Here is a 9419-nt window from a genome sequence, read left to right as displayed (position 1 = left end):
TTGTATGTATGTATATTGAATCTTGCTAACTTAGCATCTCAAATCTATTTCTCGGAAAAGCCTTCCTTACTTACTTTCATGGAAATGAGCTTCTTAAGCCTGTAAGGGATTTAGAAAGATCTCTTTTCATGCCTCTATACATAAACATTGAATAATTGGATAATTTACTTTATTTTTATATAATATGGATCGTATATGTCGAACTTAAATTGCATATAGAATAATTACCTTTCATTTCATAATGATGTTGAGAATGTGATAGTATGGTACAGTTACATTCTTTTGAACATCACAAAAATTATATCAAACGACCGAATATGTGACTGTTCCAAAAAACAAATTAAATGAATATATGTTTTTGGGTTGAAATATTAGGTGGTCAGTCTAGTGGGTTCGAGTAAGTAAGCGTGTGCAGTACTGTAGCCGTTTCTCTTCCGGTACAGTGAGGAAGAGATCCGTTTTTTGTATGTTTGTGCCAATTATATCAATTAGGTTGCATCTATCATCCTCTATTAACCCTTTAATACTAAATATGACTTGAACTACATTCTTCCGACGTCTCAATTCCAGCTCATATTTATTGGTTTTCCAAGCAGCGAGTCTGCCCATGCGCGTTGACTGCATATCAGCGGTTAATCGCATGATGTCGATCATTTCATTCTAGAATGTTAGTTGTTTCCTCTTACTCCCTCTAGATGTCTTTGCTGATACGCTTGCTCTGCCCATAGAGATATCTAGTACACCTGCTCTCCTCGTGGACATACCTACTTAATCTTTTTCTATTGCATCCTCAGGTAGTTGGATTTGTTCATTATCTGGGGTAGGGTATTCCTACGATCCTAGCCAATTCTCGTCATCTATTTCTCAGAACAAATTTGACGGCATCATCACTAGGGACTCGCATGACTGTCCGGTTGCCATGTCCTTCCCAAATACATTTGATAATTCATCGTAATGGGGGAATGACTTGTTTCACAATCCCTTCGCGTTAGGATGACTCTGCATTGGTATATAGAAGCAATATTAAAAATTATATGAAAACAGGTGTGGTGTACATTGTTCACTTTTTTAAAAAACTCACCCGAACCCAAACGTCGAAGATCTCCCTGTCCACCTAAACGCACTTGAACTCCTTATTAAATCTGAACCCTGATTGATTTAACATCTCTGTTACTATCGAATATTGTTTCTTTAAACTTCTAATCTTGCATTCGATGGAATTCTCGTTTAGGCCACATCCGGGCAACTTCTTCTCCATCATTCGCTCTAAGTGTTGCAGATATCTTGACCGAAAAGTCCCATTATCAGACTTCCAATCAGACTCCACCAAAGAGATTAGGGCGTTCGCCAACCCAACGTCAACGACTTTCATCCATGTGTGTTTTGATCTTTTTCCATCACCTACCATTCTGATTCATGCATGTATACGTAGTAAAGGCATTATTCAAAATTAAACAGCTTCGTGCCACATTTAAAAAAAAAAACCATGAAGTTAAATAGTCGAATTAAAAATGTTCACAGCGTAAATGAAACACGGGATATTGTTAAACAAGTAGATAAGATGTTCAAATATGTTTTCTTTTTCATTTTTTTTTCCTTCCAGAAATACAGTCATGATTGTTGCCATTGGAAAAACATTTCGATAGCCAAATCATCTATAAATTGGGTCCATTCATTTGATATCTTAATAAATTCAATATTCTCCCCTTCGTAACAACAGATGCAGAATTCTCGTCCAACAACTCAACAATTAAAGCATCTATCCCCATTTCCCTTTTGATTAAGTTGTGAATCAGGCAACATGCAATTATAGATTGACATTGGACCTGTACCGGGTAGAAGGATTTGTCCCTAAGAATTGCTCATCGCCCCTTCAACAGTGCGAATACCCGCTCGATAAAATTTCTTGCCGATGAATGCTTCATGTTGAAAAATTCTCTCGATGTTGTTGGTACGTTTTCGCGTCATGCCAGTTTTAGAGATGGTAGCGTTCCCCTCTATATGGAGCCAAAGATCTTTCAACATTGGGGTAGCCAGCATCATAGAGGTAGTAGTATCCTATACCATTTTTGGGATTATGATACATATCTATTAATGTAATAACTCAAGGTTACTTACGTACATGAGTATTTTTATACCCTTTGGAACCCCTAGTCCGTGCGGTTGCACAACTGCATCCCTCAGGACCCTAGAGTCGATGGTCAAGCCCTCCCATCTATGAAGCACAAATGCTTCAAGTGAGGCAAATAATCAGTATCAGATACGTATCAGATATCGATACTTCTAGATACTTTCCAGATACGTATTTGACACGCGATTTGACGTATCTATTTCTACATATACTTTTTTTTTAAAGAAAAAAGACAATCAACTCATCTAATCTTTTCCAATCTAAAACCAGGCAACCTATTTAAAAATCTCACTACTCGAGTCCAAAACTAAAAGAAAAAAAAAATAACGGACCAAACCCTGGACTAGAATCGTCTAATCACCATCTTCACATTTGAGTCCCCATAAAGCCCACTAAAGTATAAACCATTTGGACATCTTCAATAATTCAATGAAGAAGTTCTTCGTTTATCTTTATACTTCTCCCTTTAATTTTCTTCTTCTTCTTCTTTACAATATGAGTCACTTTTCTATTGCATTTTATTAACTACTGTACTTCAACATCTTAGTTTTTTTTTTTTTTTTTTTTAAAAAAAATTAAATTTTGTATTTTAGTGTTTGTATTCTATTTTGTATTATTGTTATTAATTTGTATGTTAAATTTATCTATATCCTAGATTTTTTTTAAAGAAAAAGAAAATGTATCTTCATCGTATCAGTATCCTCGTTTTTTAGAAATATATGTTTAAAAAAATATAAAAAATGATGCATCATTAGACGTATCCGTATCTTAGTTTTGTTGAGATTGACGAATCACCGTATTCAATCGTATCCATATCGTGTAGCCGTATCTGTGTTTGTGCTTCATAGCCTCCCAACCTGATATAACGAAGATGAACTCTTCGTTCTAGTCATAGACTGCAAGAATATTTATGGAGATTTCCTCCTTCCTCGTCCTATATCATGGTCAATTTACGATACTGACATTCACTTTGACGTACATGCTGTCCAATACACCCGAAAAATTCTATTGAAATTGTTTAATCATGATAATTCAAGAAGATGTCAACACAATTTATTTCAAATGTATTAATAGAATGATATTGGAACTTTGTTCTACCTTAAACCATTTCCATCGTCCACTGGTACATACACATGTAATCGGTTGGGGGTTTTCAACAAGACTGCTGTAGCTGTATTAATGCTCTAAGAAATGCATTAAATTATCTCGAAATTGTCTTGCTAATTCTCGAAAAATGTGTGCTTACTACTCGATTATTCACATCGTGAGTAAGAATTTGTAGGAACATTGCCACCTTCTCTTCAATACCAACATATCTACTTAGCTCCAAACATCCCATCGTTTTAATCATGTTGCACAAAATCATATATATCTTCTATCCATTCAAGTACTCTCACGACATGCCAAATCACTGTGGAAGAACGTCAGTTGCTGAATGTAGTGTTAATGTTCGCTGGTTGTTGTTATATCATTCTATTATTGTTAAGCAGCATTGCCAATGTCAAGAACAATTGCCATTGAGACTCTATAATATTTGTTATGATTTAAAACAACTTCTGAACAGTCTCAATCATACTAAGGTAAGGGGGAAAGTATGTAGATCTCGAAAGGATGAATTATGCTTAGAATTAATGAACTTGAGTTTAGTTACAAAATGAAAAGTCGTGACAACTGAGTACATCACTCATATCCTACTATCTCAAGCCAAGTGTATATTATGATTATCCGAAAAATGAAGCCTATTACAGTTACAGTAGTTGTACTACATTGTCCTACGCCCTAGTTATTAACTTGTCTAGCGTGCGTTGTACTGTAAGACCTATACGCATGCTCCGCTTCATCAAAGGACTTGTGTAATGCCCTCTTGTACTTACTGACTTGTTTATGGCATTCGTGCCAGGATAGGTAGATCCTAGGTTACGACCAATGAATACGACATAGAATTTGTATTTTCCCATCTACCTATATTTTCAAAATAAGGGGAGTCAATACTTGTGATAAGCGTTGAGGTGAATTGTTTTTTGGGAGTTAGGATTCAGAGGTTCTAATGGTTATGGTATAAGAGTATGTAACCCTTTACTACTTATAAAAGACTAAATTATGCAACTAGATATTCTAGTTGACAAATTATAAGTGTAACTACGTAAAAGCGAAACAAGTCTACGTAAGTATGATAATAGTTGAGATCTTTGGATTTGTCTAAAATTTATTATAATAGTTGAAAACACATTAGCTTATAATTTAAGCATACTCTAGAGTTTCAATAAATGATAGTTTCAGAACTTACTTAATAACATTACCTAGAACAACTATGTGTAGTTAATATAATAAATATCATCTAAAAATATAATATAAAGTGTTTGGGGGATATATATATAACCCAACTCCATGGAGACTCTCAAACTGTGAGTTTAAAACTCACCATGGAGACTATCAAACAATTCCTTAAATGAAAATGGTAAGTAAAACGGTGGGTTTAAAACTCACCATTTTCTTTTAAGCGGGTATCAAACATAACCCAACTCCATGGAGACTATCAAACAGTCCTTTAAAAGGTCATTTTTTTTTTAATAAAAAACAATTTTAGAAATCTAAAATTACATTAAAAGTTAATATTAAGTGCATCATGACTTTTCGGTCCTACATCTCCATAGTTATACTAAATAAATGTAAAGTTTTAGAAAAAAATGGTTTATGGTAAATTATTTCTTAGTGATGATATGAAAATTAATATTTTAGTCGAGGGACATATGTCTTTCTCAGTTTGTAACCTCTGAATATATTTCAAATGCACACTAACCTACGGAGAAGTTGGTTAATAAGATTTTAATATTTATTGTTAAGGATGCCAACACAGCCAACCACATCCCTAACGAAAAATCCACCCAACAGCTCTGTCAGCAGTGCAAGACTTCATAAATTACAGTCTTTCCTCCCTACTAAAAGAATAGGATTTACCAAAGGAATAGGATGGTTACAACAAAGTGTCTAACAATTTATTTTGTTGAGTTATTCATGCATTCCCAAATTAGGGATTCCATATTGTATAAATACATCACCTATGTACATTTCAATATACAAGAAATTATAAAGGAAAAGTTGGCTTGCCACTGTCGTGTACCGTCTGAGTTATCGTCTGCCTGTTTGAAACTATCGTTTACCTTTTCTGATACTATCGCCTACCTCCTGAAAATATCGTCTACACGATATCATCTATTTTCTACCTCTTGACGCTATCGACTACCTCCTTTAGACGTCATCGTCTACCTCCACCAAACGCTATTGCCTATCTCTTGATGCTATCGTTTACCTTGTCTAAGTGCTATCGTCCATCTCTTGACACTATTGTCTACCTGTTGACGTTATCGTCTACCTCTCAAGCATTATCGTTTACTGTCCAGTCGTATACCTCTTCAAACGACAATGAGCACTTCGACTTACCGCGTGAGTATGGCATATCCTTCAACCTCATATTTTAACTTGGTATCAGAGCTAATAATGACCAACGTCAATCAAAGAAACCTGGGAGCCACCCTCGGCATAGCAAACTTCAGCGGCCCACCCTTAAACTAACTCCTCAATCAGATAACCTCAATTAAACTTGATCGCAACAATTTCCTTCTATGGAAAAACTTGACGCTTCCAATTCTTCGAAGTTACCGACTCGAAGGATACCTGACCGGACAAAAGGTTTGTCCCCCAATGTTTTTGCAACCTGCAGTCAGTGAGAGCATACCGATTGGATCGACTGGAGCAGGAGCTGCTCCACGTAGTGCAGAAGGAAGCTCCGGCAGTGGTGCTTCCAGCTCGTCGACAACACTTGAGGTAAATCCTCAATATGAAGCGTGGATGGCTGTAAATCAACTCCTCATCGGCTAGCTGTATAACTCCATGACACCAGAGGTTACCATTCAAGTGATGGGATGTGAATGTGCAAGGGATCAGTAGACTAACATTCAACAACTCTTTGGTGTTCAGTCCAGGGTTGAAGAAGATTATCTTAGACATGTATTTCAAACAACCAGGAAAGGTAATTTGAAAATGGAAGAGTACCTTTGAACTATGAAAATGAATGCTGACAATCTTGAGCAAGCTGGTAGTCCTGTGCCACCAAGAGCTGTTGTTTCACAGGTACTACTAGGACTTGATGAAGAGTACAATGCCATCATGGCCATGATCCAAGGAAGAGCGGACATGTCGTGGCTTGATATGCAATCAGGACTTCTCCTCTATGAAAGGAGATTGGAACATCAGTCAAACCAAAAGATGACAGTAGGCTTTAACCAAGTCAGTAATGCATCAGTGAATATGACAAACACTAGACATGTCAACCAAAATAACAAGACCAATAACAACAATCAGTCTACTGGGGGAGGGCAACAAGGTGGTGTGGTCATGGCAGAGGTCGAGGCAGGGGAAGAAACAACAACAAACCTGTGTGTCAAGTCTGTGGGAAGGTAGGACACATAGCGTTCTACTGCTTCAATAGGTATAACAGAGATTTTGTTCCTAATTCTTCTCAAAACAAGGGACAACCCTTCCTCAACAACCAGACCAAAAATACACAACCTCACCCAACAGCCCTAGCCACTGCTTATGGAAGTAACCCCTTTCTAACAAGACAAGAAAACATGACTGATTCAAATTGATATGCTGACAGTGGTGCCTCCAATCATGTTACTTTAGACTTCAACAATCTTGGCAATCCGACTGAATACTAAGGTACTGAAGCAGTCACTGTAGCTAATAGTAATACTCTGGAAATTTCTCATGTTGGAATTGCATGTCTGTCTAGTGATGCCTGCAATTTGAAACTGAATGATATGTTATGTGTGCCTGCCATAGCAAAATATTTGGTTAGTATATCTAAGCTAACAAAAGACAATAACGTATTTATTGAATTTCACACGGATTACTGTCTTGTTAAGGACAAGGGTACGAGACAAACAGTAATGAAAGAAATGCTTAAAGATGAACTATATTAGTTAGAAGGTGCAGAAGTCAGCTCGAAGCCAGTAGGAAACAGAGTACCATCGCAAATAGTGCACAACAATAAAGATCTGTCTGCTCTTAGCATATCTTTGAAGCATAGGGTGTCTAAGGTTACATGGCATAGAAGGCTTGGCCATCATTCGTCAAAACACTAGAATTTATTATCAAAGGCTGTAATCTCCCTATGTTATCTAATGAAGAGCTCAAATTTTGTGATTCTTGTAGCTATGGCAAATCGTATTCTTTAGCCTTCTCTAACTCTAACTTAAGAGCGTCTGCAACCTTTGAACTTATACATACTGATTTGTGGGGTCCAACTTCTTTCTTGTCTATAGATGGGTACAAATATTATGCTATCTTTGTTGATGATCACAGTAGGTACACATGGATCTATCCTCTGAGGTTAAAAAGTGACACACTTGCAGCTTTTCAACACTTTCTCACCATGATACAAACTCAGTTCAATACACTGATCAAGTCCCTACAGTCGAATAATGGTGGAGAATTTGTCAAGATACACAAAGTCTGTCATTAGCTTGGCATTGCCTCCAGATACACCTGTCCATATACGTCAACACAAAATGGAAGGGTTGAGAGAAAGTACAGACATATAGTGGAGACAAGGCTAACCCTACTAGCCCAATCACATCTTCCCTTACATCATTGGTGGGATACTTTCTTATACTCAACTCTGCTGATTAATGTCCTTCCCACCCCTGTTCTAAATGGACAGTCTCCAATGGAAGTGATGTTAAAAAAGAAGCTCAGGTTTGAGGAGCTTTGAATATTTGAGTGTGCATGTTTCCCCTGCTTGAGACCTTACAATTCACATAAGTTAAGCTATCGCACAGAGAAGTGCATCTACTTCGGTTCGGCTATGAATCATAAAGGCTATAAATGTCTCAACCCCAATGGTAGGCTATTCATCTATTGGCATGTTGTGTTTGATGAAACTAACTTTCCTTGTCAGGTGTCTTCTTCAGCTTGCAGACCAGCTAAGCAAGCAATTGCCGTCCACCCGGTTTTCCCGCTGCCCCTCAGTTAGGACACACCGCACAGTGACTCTATGCCCTCTACGTACACAACCTCACCCTCACTAATTATCAGAACAACCCACACCTAATCACCAGTTAATAACTCTACAGATAGCCCAACCTTCCCACCTCATTCTTCTGATCGTCTATCCACCAATTGTTTACCCAACGATTGTCTACCCTTATTGTCTAGTGTCCAACCCACTGATCGCTTACCCACCAGTTTCTTACCCAGTGATTGCTCACCTAATGATCGTTCACCTACCGATCGTTTATCCAGTGATCGTTTACCCAGCGATCGTTTACCCTCATCGTGTAATGTCCAGCCTACCGATCGTCTACCCATTGATAGTTTACCCAGCGATTGTTTACCCTCCATCCGCTTACCCACCGATCGTTTACCCTCTGATCATTTACCACCTGATTCACCATCGTCCTTCGTCCAACCACACGATCAATTTACTTTCATTGTCCACTGCCCAGTCTTCACCCGATACTGTCCCATACTCTTGTACCCGTATCTACTTATCCCATGATTACCCGAGGGAAAGGCAGGCATCTTCAAACCCAAAATACTGTCCTCCCAAACCCAAAAAAATACTGGTCCCTAACCGACCTTACCCGAGTCAGTGATGCGCTCAAAACCACGTAGTGGAACAAAGCGAAGAGTGATGAATTTCAAGCACTGATGAAAAATCAAGACCTGGATTTTAGTTCCTTTGTCACCGTCGATGAACGTTGTTGGCAATAAATGGGTATTTAGAATCAAACGAAGTCCTAATGGCTTCATTCTTACAAGGCATGCCTCGTAGCAAAAGGCTTCCATCAAAACCCGGGCATTGATTTCTTTGAGACATTCAGTCCAGTGGTAAAGGCGTCCACCACCTGGATCGTCATTAGCCTTGTTGTATCCAAAGGGTGAGTTGAGACGTTAGATTTCAATAACGCCTTCCTTAATGGGTCCTCGATGAAGAAGTTTACATGTGCCAATTGCAAGGATTTGTTCATCCTCACCTACCAAATCATGCTTGTCGCTTACTCAAGCCATAGATGACCTTAAACAAGCGCCAAGGGCCTGGAACAACACACTGAAAACAACACTTATATAGCTGGGGCTTCGGAATGCTAAGTCTGATACATCTCTCTTCATATATCGGAGCACTTCAGCCTTGATACTCTTACTGTATATTGTTGATGATGTAATTATCACTGGCACCAATCCGCAGGTAATCAACAAGTCTGTAACAGCCTGAACTCCAAGT

The sequence above is a fragment of the Benincasa hispida genome, chromosome 10, assembly GCF_009727055.1.
Source record: "Benincasa hispida cultivar B227 chromosome 10, ASM972705v1, whole genome shotgun sequence".
Lineage (NCBI taxonomy): Eukaryota > Viridiplantae > Streptophyta > Magnoliopsida > Cucurbitales > Cucurbitaceae > Benincasa > Benincasa hispida.
This window is presented reverse-complemented; position numbering follows the sequence as displayed.